General features: G+C 37.3%; 1 long non-coding RNA gene across 1 annotated transcript in view; it reads left to right on the top strand.

The window, feature by feature from the left end:
* The window catches only part of LOC135226770 (uncharacterized), a 69490-nt gene that overhangs the window by 39619 nt on the left and 14871 nt on the right, over positions 1–15000 (top strand). Inside the window, exons 2-6 of the long non-coding RNA XR_010317268.1 lie at positions 1325–1513; positions 1674–1773; positions 2258–2437; positions 11591–11707; positions 14661–14761. This is a non-coding gene — a long non-coding RNA (uncharacterized LOC135226770). The remainder of the gene's footprint in view (positions 1–1324; positions 1514–1673; positions 1774–2257; positions 2438–11590; positions 11708–14660; positions 14762–15000) is intronic.

Below are 15000 nucleotides of genomic sequence, written 5' to 3'. Positions count from 1 at the left end.
TAATTTCCACCTGAGAATGGTGGCGCCAGTGGGTGCAACTTCTTGGTTTCTCAGCCAGTCTTTATATATGAGGTTACTGGAATCACTCCATTTTCCTCAACCTCAGCAAATTCTTAGCCCTGTGCACAGCTGGATGGACATTGCAGGGATAGAGGGAGGTGGTGGGGGGTAGTAGATCGTGAGCGGTCCACAAGTCTTGCAAACGTGAGAGAAACTCTGCACCACTCGACCAAGAGACCCACTGGGCTGTTTGCACTTTCCAGAGATGGGCGATTTGATAGTCATGCCCGTACTCTTGTCAAAAACGTAAAATTTAGATATAAAAGGTGAGATACAGCATGATTCTTAACATTAGCAATTAAAATCAAAGTTCAAAGTTTGTAATTCCTTAAATGCATTGCCTTCAGTTTTACTCGCAAATGGTTTCCTTTTAAAACTGACCACCGTGAGAAGCCAGGATGCTTTTTGTAAACAGAAGATTTGTTTCTAAACAAAGACTGATGGAAGGACGGATTGTTTCCAGAATCACCCTTAGGAACAACAAGGAGACGACGATTCCTTTTTCTTACATAGTAACTCTCTCTCTCTCTCTCTCTCGTAGTCTGTAATTTAGATTTTGATTCTACTGAATAAAATGGAGTGAAGTGGAGAGAGAGAGAGAAGAGAGAGAGAGAGAGAAGAGAGAGAGAGAGAGAAAGGATTTGAATCCTGTTGTCTTAGCGCATTTAATTTTTATATACCTTTTCACTCAAGACTTGCAAAAGAATTCATTGGAAGCCGCCATCTTGGTTGACCTTCACCCGCAGATTATTGTTTCTTGCCTGAAAGCGTCAATATTTACTGATGCACACACACACACACACACACACACACACACACACACACATATATATTTTATATATATATATATATTTAAACTTGCATAAATGCATACGTTTGCGTGATTGCATGTTGTGTATGAAGATTACACAAAACTTTTATAAAAAGTAAGTGGTTTTCATGTTTACTTCAAGTACTTTATTAAGTTTTCAACTACTTACTAAAGTCCTCTTTTATTAGCGCTGGCTTTCATGGAACAGTTAACCTTCGGGCTAAGGTTAATCACTTATTATTCATTTAGATGTTATTTATTATTCTTTCAAATGTTATTCATCCCTTATTGCATTGATCTCATACTAACGCTTATCTACCTGTGCATTATGTTTTTGGTTTCTTTAAGGACGACGATTTCATTGGAATGATTATTAACGGCTGCATCTGTCATCCCTTTGATATTTATACCGTATGAGACTTTAATCGTAATGTACTTCTTACTGCCATCTAGTGGTCTCTACCTGTCCAGTCCCAGTACGAAAGCGTGCTTTCTCCCTATCATCCTTGGCAGCTGAAAGTAGATTTGCCTACGCGTGTAGCCTCCGAGCCGAAACTTCTCTTCAAGAAAGTTGGCAGTTCTTCGTGTGTTGATTGGCTTCTAGTGCTGACTGCTGGTATTGATTCGAACTTATCATTTGCTGTAAGTAAGGGCATTTTATCACTTGATTTGTTTATCTCGATTTTCACTTACTTGATAATCCAAGTAATTTGAAATTTTACTTTCGTTGTTATTACGTAGGCCGCAATCAATTTAGTGTTTTTACTGCGGATATAGACATTAAGCTTTCTTTTATTTTCAGATTTCTGGAGTCTGCTGACCACCTTACCAACTTGACCGGAACTTAGAGCTGATGACTTTTCGGACTTCGTTGGTAACTATTTTTCATTTGAAATGAAAAGGTAAGGAACCTTTTTTTAGTTTATTCAAACAAACACTTTGCAAGCTAATCCTCCCCCTTCAGGGGCGGAGCCCCTGAAGGGGGAGGATCTCTTCTGGCGTATGGTAGATTTTGTCTACCGTACGTCAGGAGGGGGCTTGCACTAACATTCGATTTTATCTTGGTAAGTGAAAACTTGTCTCGTGTTATCATATAGTAAAGCACCCGAAAAGGGCATTGCCATAGTATAATACTTTTGATAACTATTGCTCTGGCTATTAGTTTTTAGTACTGTAAAAAAAAAAAAAAACAAAAAAAAAAAAAAAAAAAAAGTTATGCTTTCAAGATAGTTTAATTCTAAAATTTTATCCTAAAATGGATTAAAACTTGACCCTTTAGTTCTAATCAATGATACTAAGAATTTATTTAATTTACCTTTGTAAGACTTGTGGTTTTTTTAGCAACCATTATTAGTAGTAATGACTGATAGTTTCCTTATCTTGCAGGTTCAGCTGGACTGCCTACCATTCAAATGAACCAATCTAAATCATGGTCTTGGTGTTGCTGGCACCGAAGAGTACAGTTATAATTATTCTCGATGAAACTGAAGCTGTAGCTTTTACTTAATATAAGTTGGCGTTCACGTATGGACGATTTTATGTGGGATTAAAGAAAACTTGCTACTGGTAAGTCGTGTATTTCGCAAGGACCAATGCATTGCTGAATGGTTTTTGGTTTGTTTGTTTTGAATGGTTTATTTTGGCTTTAAAATTTAGCTGCAGTTGTTGTCTTTGTCGTTGTACTTGTGGAGTTAATAAAAGTAATCTCTGAACAATTTGTATTTACACTAATAAGCGGATAACATAATGGGTGGTAAAAACTTTTCTAAATAACAGTAAGACAAGTTCTATTGTCTTGGTGGCAGGGAATCACTAGTTAATGGCGTGATTATAATTTTGAATATTAACATGTGGCTTACTATGGCGATTTATGTTAGTCTCCAATTCGAACACCTTGAAAAAAATGAACACTTCGTTTTTGCAAGTTTAGAAGGGTACTGTGCTTATGTGAACCTTAAATCTATGAATCAATCGATCAATCCTTTCATAAACAAGGTAACTGCCATTGACTTGGAAGCTTCCCAAGGATTATTAGCTTGGAAAGTTAGATAGTAGTCAATGCTGGATCTGCGCCCCAGTGGCGTGGTGGTATGGTGTTGGCGTGCCACCTCGATGGCCGCGAGTTCGATTCTCGGGCTCTCCATTGATGAGTGGGAGGTGTATTTATGGCGATAGAAGTTCACTCTTGACATGGTTTGGAAGTAACGTAAAACCGTTGGTACCGTTGCTGAAACACCATACAAATAAACGATGCTGGATCTATTAGCATAAGTTAAAACTGCCTTAACTTTGGTGATTTGGGAGTAGCTCATTCACTTTCAGAGAAGAATATATATGAATCTGAAACAGTGTTGTAAAGCTGCGACAGCTACGACAAAGCTGTAAAAGTTTGTTTTTGTAGTAACTTCATAACCATTAAATAACTGGAATGAAAGCCAAGATCACGGAGCCTTCGTTGTTCAAGGAAATGGACTTTAATGTTTGCGTTCCTTCCTTACCAAAGCTGGAACCTCACGATAAGTCTAGTGAAAGAAACTAGAAACAAAGAGCGAGCACTATGTACTTTGGAGTAAGATGAAAAACTCATTTAGGTTCGCTTTGATTAAAAAAAAAGAAAAAAAAAAAAGAAAAAACAAGCTACAACCTCCTTGGCCCTTGCTGAATAACCACTGGTTCCATGCAACGTCAAAACACCATACAAACATACAAAATACAACCTCCTTGGATGTTGGTAGTACCAAAACTGTCTCGTCTCTGGGTTTGTGGTCCATTCCTCTCGAGACTTGCAATAAAGGTCGTTGGAGGCAGCAGACTCGTTTGGTCTTCGTTTGTGTCTTTGCTGCTTTCTTAAGAGTACCTTGGTTTATGGGGCTAGCATTTTTTTATCTGGTCTGTTCATGAAATTTAAAATATGCGCAGTTTGAATATATTATGAACTGGTAAATATTAAAAATACTTTTTTCTCTCTGCTAACAGGAAAGTTCTCAAGGTAACTACTTCAAAACCATTCTATATTCAGATTACTAACCATTTTCCGTAAACACTAATTTAGTCGCTGGCAGTCTTCCTGATCTATTAACTCAAGCTACGCACAGTTAAACCTACCCTACAACAAAACCCATGCTACAAAAATAGACGATGGGAAACTGCCGTTGCCCGACTACAAATTGGCCATTCAAACCTCACACACACCCACCTGATGAACGAATGTCGTTCAACCTTGTGCCCAACTTTTGTAGTATCCTTGTTTCCATTATCCACATCCCATACGATCTTTTCCTGCACACAGTTGCACGCAGCAGAAACTCCGTATAAACTCTTCCCGCCCACCTGGTCTTCATGATATTCTCACCGAAACAGAAGACTTCTCCGAAGAACATGTTTTCTGCTTCCTTCAACAAATAGTACTTGACTGATATTAATTCAGTTCAGTTTAAACCCTTAATTATTAAACACACTACCAAAGTATTACACACACTACCGAAGAAGCACTTCAGTCGAGATCCTGCAGCAGAAATCCCCCGGTGATTGGCTGTTCCCTGGTGGAGAGACGCCAAGGGAGTTTCCGTCAGGTGTTCAGTGGCCGAGGAATCGTTCGACCCTCTTATGAATTGCTTGAAAAAGCTCTCTCTCTCTCTCTCTCTCTTCATCCTCTCCTCTCTCGTCTCTCTCTCGCTCATCTCTCTCCTCTCTCTCTCTCTCTCTCTCTCTCTCGTGTTATATATTTATTATTTTAACGTATTTAGGATTTTTCCGTCTTCATTAATATGTAATTTCTTCTGCATGAGTCTTCTTCTTGAGACTGTGTAATGGATACATTATTTTATTTTAACAGAGTATTACATTTTATTTTATATACTGCATTCACTTTCCGAGAATAGGCTACATCAAATGGTCACCATGACCACGAAACAACTGCTAAGGCCAAGTGGTTTACCGTATCCCTGCGCCAACCATTTGTTCTTGGGTACGAATGCCACAACTGGCATTTGTGTCTCCTCATTTGTTCGTTTCGATTCAAGGCTTTCATCTGAAGAGTATTTTCAAGTGTGGTGAAATTAGGAAATCGCAAAGTTGAAACAGGCCTGTTAATGATTTCACGAATAATAATAATAATAATAATATAATAAGAATCAATAATAATAAAATAATAATAATAATATAATAATAATAATAATATAATAATAATAATATATGTGGAGTAAACCCTATTTTAAACATGTTTTATTAAAAGTAATTGCTGCCTCAGCTGCATTAATTTTATACAGGTTCTTCTCTATTTTTCTAATTATTGCTTTCTCTACCTAATTGAGATATGTCAACCTTCGGTGCGTTGCTCACCAGTTTAAGCAACAATGAGAAAGCAATAATTAGAAAAATAGAGAAGAACCTGTATAAAATTAATGCAGCTAAGGCAGCAATTACTTTTAAATAATAATAATAATAATAATAATAATAATAATAAGAATAATAATAATAATATAATAATAATAATAAGATAATAATAATAATAATAATAATAAGTAATAATAATAATAATAATAATAATAATAATAATAATATAATAATAATAATAATAGTAATAATAATAATCCAGGTAATCTTTATTTCGGCTCAGGGCCATTACACTGAATTTACAAAATACGCATTAACATACACAATCTAGATATATGAGACATGATAAGAAAAATGAGTAATCGGCACTTATCCACAAAATAGCTAAGGTAGCATAAAAGATAGTAATCATAATACTGGTAATAACAGTAATAATATTGGTGAGAAAAAAAATGCATTGAGAGTTATAACAGTTAGTGCACAGATAACTTAAATTTCAACTAGAGAACTTAGTGGTTACCAGTAGTCAGGTCCATAGGGCTAAATACGAAAATTGAACGTAGAAAAAAAAAAAAAAATTTAACCATCATAGTAATCACGGTAATAATGAAAAAATAAAATATCAGCAGATAAATTATGACAAAAATCTGCAGATGACACCTTGCCATACAAGATTTAGTCTTTTAAGGGACAAAGGCCTCATTTTCCATCTTCCCACAATTTAGATCTTCTTCTTGCTTCACTCCTTAGATGCTTGTATGAGCGAGTTGCCGCTGTTTCTCACTGGGTTACAGACTGACATTGTTCGCCTTACAATGATTTTTTAAATTGTCCAGGTCGTTTTCTAAGAACATCTGTGTGGCGGAGTGGTAGCGTGGAGTGTTTGTGAGGCGGGTATCAGAATGTCATTGTGCACAACAGTGATAACGGTCCTCATGGTCTCTCGGGCTGGGTAAAGTTCGTCCAGAGGGAACACCCATAGATACTGTAGCAGTACGAGCGGAAGAGCAGCAGTTTCACGTCTCGGTGACAGAAGGCAAACCTCCTTGCAATCATGTTGCCTGTTGCACATAGTTTACGTCGCCTCTGTTCAATGTCTGCCGTATCTTTTAGGTCGTCGGTGATAATGTGACCCAAATACGGAAATTCGCGCACAAATTCCAGCCGATGCTTTCCGAGGAAAATTTGTGGTTCTGCAATATGTTTAAGCGATCTCGGGAGCAGCGACATGCACTGGGTTCTTGGTTTCGTTGTAGATTATATAAGATTCCTCTGCATATTGGCGGCAAGTGTCGATGAGTCGTTGGAGGTCATGCACTGATGGGGAAATCAGAACCATATCGTCGGCATAACAGAGGTTGTTTATAGTTGTTTCATTGACAGTGCATCCGAAGCCCGTTTAGGGAGCCGAAGGTTTACGATAATACATTACCCCATTTGACACAGAATTGCTGTGTGGAGAACCAGCAATGTAAAATGCCATTTAGATATAGGGGTGTGCCCCTTTTATGTAGCTTCAGGAAGAGCTTCAGGTAGTTTACTCTGTCAAATGCTTTTCTCACATCGACAAAACATAGGAAAACAGGAGAGGCTGATGGTAGGTAGTAGTTCAGCAATTCTTTCAGTATGTAGATGCAGGTGTCGGTTGAGTGGTTTGCTTTAAACCCGAACTGGTTGTCAGTGGTGTGTAGAAAGGGGAGAAGTCTCACAAGAAGAACCGACTCAAGTATCTTCGATACGATCGTTGTGATTGCAATTGGCAGGTAGTTGCCAGGGTCAGCTGCATCCTTTAGCTTGTTTTTGATTAATGGTATCAAGTGAACTAAGAGTAGGGAGTCTGGAAGAAACTGGTGAATTATGCACGCATTGAATAGGGCAGCTAGCAAAATGTAAATTATCGGATGGCAGAATTTGAAAGCTTCTGCGGGAAGACCATCACAGCTGGGCGATTTATTATTAGGTATGCTGTTTATGGCATCGCTGATGTTACCTGGCGTAATACGGTCTGCAAAATGAAATTGAATGTTGTCATTAAGTAGGTTTTCTACATCCCTTCGGGAAGCTTGATCATTTATGCAATTCAGGATATTGTTGAAGTGATCACCCCACATACTTGCGATAGCTTCGTCTCCGACTGCTTCCCCTACTCTCTGTGATACTTTTTAGTTTTGGAATTTAAGGACTGGATATCTTTCCAAAGACGAGGGTAATCACCAGATTCTAAGTTTCTAGACATTGCATCGGCTCTTAGTTATTTTTCATTTAACCTGCAGTGCTTAAGAGTAAGTTTGAATTGCACTCTTGCCTGCCTCATTAGTAATGCAGTGTGTCCTTCCCTCGGGCTACCATTTTGCCTCCACAGTAAAAACATTTCTCGTGAGTATGTATACAGATCTTTAACCAAGTCATTCCAACCAGGTATATTACGAGAATTACCTTGACGAAATCTATAGGCAGTCCTGCTTAAAGCAAGCATAGCGGAGATTATGTTCGAATAGAATTTATTCAGATCCTCCTGGGTGGCATTCTACATTTTTGTTTTTGGTTACAAATAAGGCGCACTGTTGCTATTGACCGCAAACCTGGTTTCGTGGTCGCCCTAAAGTATCTGGTTTTTCTGTTGGTTTTTAAACTCCCAGTTAACCGCGTGAGGCGTCATTTGTGGGTTCACGGTAGGGAGGGATGGGGTACTGAATGATACCTGTAATGGGATGTAATCGTAGCCCGTTGCAAGATCGTAGCGAATATTGCAGGTCATAATAGAATCATGAAGTTGGGGAGATGTTGATGCATTGGGTCCAGCCAAGGAGGTTGTAATTGCGGTCCGCTCTATTAATGTACCATATGAGTAGTGGAGGTAGGGAGGGAGGAGCATTACATCGCTAATTTGGGAGAGCCATGATTTTGACCCAGAAGCGAGTAAGTTCATTATAAAATTGTTTTGTGGGATGAGAATTAAGGTCCCCTATTATACAAATATGATCAGCAGGAGAATCTTGAATAATACTGTGTAACTCTCCTAAGATCATGCAGTAATGATCAAAATTATTGTTATTTTCCCATGGCATATAGACATTAATTATTAGGATTTTAGAGTTTCCTACTGTCACTTGTAGCCCCAGCAATCTGTCACTCCTGTAGGTCATCACCTTTATCATATTGTCTAACGATTTGTGCCATAGGAAAGAAAGTCCCCATTTCGGGCGACCGGCTATGATTTGATCTGTAACTTGCATCGATGAAGTCGAGAAGGTTCTGAAGTCTTCATGAATTGAATCGAAGATGACAAGGTCATGTGGCCAGAGGAGCGTTTCTTGCAATGCAATGATGCCGTTGAAAGTTTTGCAGAACATGTTTAGGAGAGGAATGTTCCGCTTGAGGCCAAAAATATTCCAAGAGATTATGTTTAATGTATCCATGGCTACTCACGAAGATGGGAGATGAATGCGCTGATTATTTGGGTGGATGAGGGGTTAGCCAGGGGGAGAGGGCAGTCACTCGCCGTGGGCGTTGGCTGGCACTTGCGGTGGAAATGACCCTGGTTGGAGTGCCAGTAAGTTCCCCTGGGGGTGGTTGGTCCCGGATTAGGTTATATCTGGAAACTAATATATTAGGACCGAAATTCTCGCCTTTACTTCTGCATGGGAGTTCGTGAGAGATAAGTGGGTCAGAGCCAGTGAGAAACTTGACTCTCTCCACTATGGCGTCTAGCGTCACCGATGAGCACAGATTGTGAATTGCTACGTAACATCTCTTCTCAGGTGTCGGGCGAGGTGAAACACGAATGTTGGGCTCCGGTCCAGCGGCCAAACGAGAGGTTCTTCTCTTCTTTCTGCTTGTTTGTATCTGCCAGCCGCCAGACCCCTCAAGATCACTCTCATCTGCATCTACGATGGGGGGTTGGGGGGTAGAGATAGGGTGGGGAGGATCACGAGGGCTGGTAATCATCACCGGAGGTCTATCTTCCACCAGAGGCACTGGTGAGGGAGGGGAGGTTGGGAGACCAACAGTCCCCTCGGAACGGCCTACAGGTGAAGGAGGCACTTCTGTGTTGCTGGGAGGTGAGGAAAAACTGGATGCCGCATTCATAGGAGTCTGGTGGCTATCTGTGCGATTGTCTATCGATCCCTGCACTCCTTTGATCGCATCCCAGATCCGTGTGAGATTATTTGTTTCCACCGTTTTAATACTGTCTTGGGATTCCTGTAGTCTTTTGATCACGTCCCAGATTCTTGATAATTTATCATTTGTCTCCTCGATTTTTTCTGAGTTTTTTTCCCATTATTTCTGAGAGGGATTTTGCTGTTGGAAGGCATTTTCTGCCGTGTGGTACACAGCAAGTAGGCTTAGGTCAGCAGGCCCCTTTGGAGGCAGATTGTAAGGGTCATCGGCGTAGATTTCCACCGAGCAGGTCCTTAGCCACTTAGTGATATATGATATTTTCTTGTGAGATGACAAGTTCTTCGTGGATCGCTCCTTGAGAATGCTCTTTGGTATCAGATCTTTGCATTTCGTATATGCGATGTTGATATCCTCATCGGAGAAGGCATCACTGACAGATTGTATAGCGGACTCGACGTCGGAACGGTTCGATTGGTATTGTATATAGTAAAGACAATTGTTCGCGAGTACGGAACTTGTGTGTGGGGCACAGGCACCGGTAGGTGCCAGGGTCACTTGCGCTAGAGGGTTTGGAGGTTGGTCAGATGACATTTTTGTGGTAAGGGAAGGGCCAAGCACTAACACATACACTGCATTCTTTTACCCATTTCCCAGGACCAATAGGCCTCGAGCAGCTGTGATTTGAAAGATTTCTAAGGCACTGATTGGAGCAGAAAGAATATTAGAATATCTGCAATTGCACAACACTCTCCGGCTTACACGCCGGGTATTACGTGGAGACACTATTAACACATTGCTTACTATAAAGGTATAATCACCAAGGGCGAAAAAACCTTCTTATCTGTGAAGAAACGCGAGAGAGACCTCCAACACGTCCGCCCCACACACAAGCTGTGCACAAAAGATTGAGTGAGAGAGAGAGAGAGAGAGATGAGAGAGAGAGAGAGAGAGATGAGAGAGAGAGAGAGAGCGATAGACGAGAGAGAGAGAGAGGGATGAGAGAGGAGGGTGGGGGAATTGTATTCGATCAAAACAGAATTTGCGATTATTATATATATATATATATATATATATATATATATATATATATATATATATATATTATATATAATAATTAAAATTTCACAAAAGACAATGAAGTATACAATATGAATAGATAGGGACGGATGTTCAAAATAGAGGGATATCAGCTCGATACTGTATGTAAATTCTAACAGAATTTCCTGTGGGCGGTTGTAATCACGAACTTTAAATGATATCCGTATGTGGGTAGTGCCAACTGTGCACCTTATGCAGTGCACGTGTAGGCATTACTGAAGGTTCTTTGCAGCGTTCCTTGGGCCCGTAGCCGCAACCCCTTTCATTCCTTTTACTCTCCCTCCGTTCGAATTGCCTATCTCACTTTCCACCCTTTCTAACGATTGTTTCGTAGAGCAATTGCTAGGTTTTAAAACTTCCCTTACCCTAAAGTTCTCTATCAGCCTAAATTTTATATTCCAATTATTCAAAGACAAATACAAACAAGATAAGAAAGGAAATCGTCTGTGCTTTGTTTTTGATGACGTCATGTACTGGAGGCTGGCCAGTCAACCAGTGTTGCCAGTGTGGAAATGACGTCTTGGCAGGGAAAATTATTGTTGCCTTTTGCTATCGATACCAGGTAATACTTTGTTTTTCTCTGTCTTTAAAATAAATCAAGTGTGCCTCACTTATTCGCTCATGCTGCTGCAAAATGTTCTCAAGCTGCTAACCCAAGCTGGTACTGAGCAACCAAGTGTAGAAAGAGATGGTGTTGGAGTGATGTGAGCAGAGGCAAATTCCATATATTTCTCTCAGTTCGTAGGGATATCAAAGGACTTCATAGAGAATAGATAATACTCCCTGATGTTTCAGGACATTGTATACAGAATCGACCTGGATTTCTTTGAAAAGCTGTTCGTGAACATAGGCCTATTAATAGTCTGCACCATTAAAGGACTGAACAACTTCTGAAACTGATTCTTCGTTATGGAACCTTATGAAGAGCACAGCATCACATCCAAATGATTATGTTTCGTCGATGAAACAAATTGAAATAAATAAGTCCTCAATTAATACTTATTTTGCAGTAGTTTTCACCAGCTTGAGTATTAGGTCTATAGTAGGGATGGCCACATTTTGCCACCAACTGCTTACTAGTTCAAAATAGTAATGAAAATGTGTTCACATTAGCTAAACATGTACACTACACTGTATAATTAATGTTGTTTTCGATATTTTCAGGTATAAGATACAGTTTGGACTTCCCTCAATAGGAAAATTTTCGTACGAATTACGATCACAAGAGGAAGCCTCATAGCCTGGAACGGCGAAGTACTAATCAGTGCGAGAACGTTACAGGTAGGTCTAGCTTTATAACATTATTCGTGCATCGTATTCCGAACTCATTAAACAATGAAAATGATTGGGTACAGTAATGAAAATGACTTAATAACCGCTTACACAAAATCTATAGGCCTAGGTGAATAAGCCGAGCGTGTGATTGTTGATAAGTAGACGAGTTTGTGTTCGTGAGTGTCTGCGTCAGGCTCAACTTCAGTGGGATTTGCCTGTCCTATTTGACTTCTTCGCATGCAAGCACAACGATTTCGTTATTATTTTGATATAATTTTCAGGATTTTTGCGATTTATTATAACATATGAATAAAATTTTGAATATATTTATTATGTATAGTTGAGTTACCTATGCTCTATAATCTGCACGAAATTCTGCCATAATGCCTTGATTTTCATACTTAAAACTATCTTCAAATATCGATCTGGTGGATGTATACACGCACACACACACACACACACATATATATTTTAAAAAAAATTATATATATATAATATATATATATAATATATATATATATATATAATATACATATATATAATAATATTTATAATTTATATATATCTATATACATATATATCTATCTATATATGTTTTATAATATATTGTATATATTTAATATATATATATATATATATATAGATATATTTTATATATATGTATATATATATATTATATATATATATATATTATATATATATATATATCTATATATATATATATATATATATACTATATATATATATATATCTATATATATATTATATATATATTAGATATATATATATATATATATATACTATATATATATAGTATATATATAATATATATATATAATATTATAATATATATGTGTGTGTATATATTATTGTATATATTTATATATATACTCATCATTTATAGAATAATAGATATATCTATAATAATACTATCATATAGATTCATTAAATATATATCTTTATATCTTTATAGATATCTACTATATATATATATATTATATATATCTGTAATATTAATATATATGTATTAATAATATCTAAATTAATAGTCATCTATATCTATATATATATATATTATAATATATAGTATATGTAGTGTATATATGCACAAAATAGCTCCCTATCCAATTCACTGTACCTGGGGATTAACTTACGCCCAAGGGGAATTACAAGTTATTCCCGAGGTATAGCGAACTGGATATTAATCATTTGTGGCTTAATGCTGATAAATATAAATAAATCGGTTGTGTAAGCAACGAAAATTCTTCTATATATAATATATCTATATATATTTATATATATATATATATATATATATATATATATATATATATATATATATATACATGTATATATGTATTATGTATATATACATATATATATATATATATATATATATATATATATATATATAATATATATATATATATATATATATTATATACATGTATATATATGTATATATATAAATTGTGTGTATGATTGTGCATGTTTATGTATATATGTGGGTGTGTTTGAATAAGAAATTATGACATGTTGATTGCTAAGGTAAATCGAAAAGTACAATGGTAAAACTTGCCTTCAGTATTAACCCTTTAAGCGTGACGAAAGACAGATAGACAGACAAAACTTTCACATTATTCCTTCCCTTTTTCTCGTTATTCTTTATAGATTTTTGCCTTGATGTTCCCTCTTATACTATTTGTCTGTTTAATTTTGCTGTCTCCTATTTTTTTTCTCATTCTGCTTTTCAGCATTTTCACTCTTTGACCATTTATGATTGAGACAGTCAGCTTGATAAACCTGGGAAATGTGAGATACTTAAAAGCAACGTTAACGTATCGCTGCGATGTCTAGATCAAAGAGTCTAGATCAAAGAGACGAAACTCCTATTGTTTTAACGTTAATGTCACCTACAAGGTTCTAGTAAATTACCAAAGGCTCAGTCCATCACCCCTATATAGTCGAAAATTCCCAGAATTCAAGATGTCGTCCATAACACTTGTTAGCCAGATGAACCATCAGAGTGTAAAGCTAACATTGTCGTAGAGTCGAAAGTCTTCAGTCACTCAGTTGCATCGGCGCCATGACAGACAGGTAGTTAAGAAAGGAAAACTCATTAGACTTCGATAAGGGGAGGTATTTGTCATGTAATGATGACGTCATGAAACGTCACTACGATAATGCGTTATCACTAGTCTGGAGGATTATAACGTCGATCAGCGAAAAAATGACGAATAAATAAAAAAGGAAAAAAACTGAAAATAATAAAACAAGAGTGACATGGCTCATGGTAAAGTAACTGAAGTTTTTCTTTATGAAAATCTTGCTTCATATTTTACCTTGACTTAATCTTTCAAAAGTAATTTAAGATAGTAAAACCCTTATTGCAGTTCCCAAAACATTCCTGGTGTATTTTCCTTTCATATTTCGTATATTTCAAATAGCACTGATTCATCATGTATTGTATGCATTAAAGCTTTTATTAAAATGATGTTGAATATAATTTAAGATAAATTAAAGCAGAGAGGCAGCAAATAAAGACCTTCATTCTCTTTTATTTAAAGGCTACTTCGGGACTGTTCTCTATACCAGGATGGTTTTCAGGAGAGACGAAAAGTTGACTCTGTCACGCGCACCCTCTAACTTCAGATCAAGAACGAACTTCCTTTGTGAAATCAAACTTCGACAGCCTCTTACTACTTAATACGCAAAAGCCTCCTTCGAATTTTAACAGGGAGTTAGACGTGCGCCTCATGCAGCTTCTCTCTGGGTAATGGGAAGACTTTGAGGCTGGGAAAGTTTAGAGCACAAGGGATTTTTCTCCATTCACTAGATAAAGAATGAATGGAGCGGTGGATGCGTTACTGTTTGTCCGTGAAGCGAATAAAAAAAAACATTTCTTCGTCATTTTGTTTTGTATTTCCATGTCTAATTCATTTTTCTCTTTTCATTTCAGCCTGTGCATTGAGGACCTATAAGGGAAGCCCTAGAGTCATATAAGCCCCTATGGACGTCAGGAATGCAACTTGGTTCAGATTCCAGTTTCCAGTGTTCCAGGTAAAATACGGTGCACTGTAGGCATTGCTTAAGGTTCTTTGCAGCGTGCCTCCGGCCCTTAGCAGCAACACCTTTAGCTTATTTTACTGTTACTCATTTCATATTCTCTTTCTCCCATCCTTCTTTCCACCTTCTTCTAACAATAGATTCATAGTGCAACTGCGAGGTTTTTTTCCTCATTTGTTTACGGTCGTTTTCAAAAACCATTTTTTAAATCCGCTGGAATGAAACCTCATATG

The sequence above is a fragment of the Macrobrachium nipponense genome, chromosome 15 (assembly GCF_015104395.2).
Source record: "Macrobrachium nipponense isolate FS-2020 chromosome 15, ASM1510439v2, whole genome shotgun sequence".
NCBI lineage: Eukaryota > Metazoa > Arthropoda > Malacostraca > Decapoda > Palaemonidae > Macrobrachium > Macrobrachium nipponense.
This window is presented reverse-complemented; position numbering and strand designations above follow the sequence as displayed.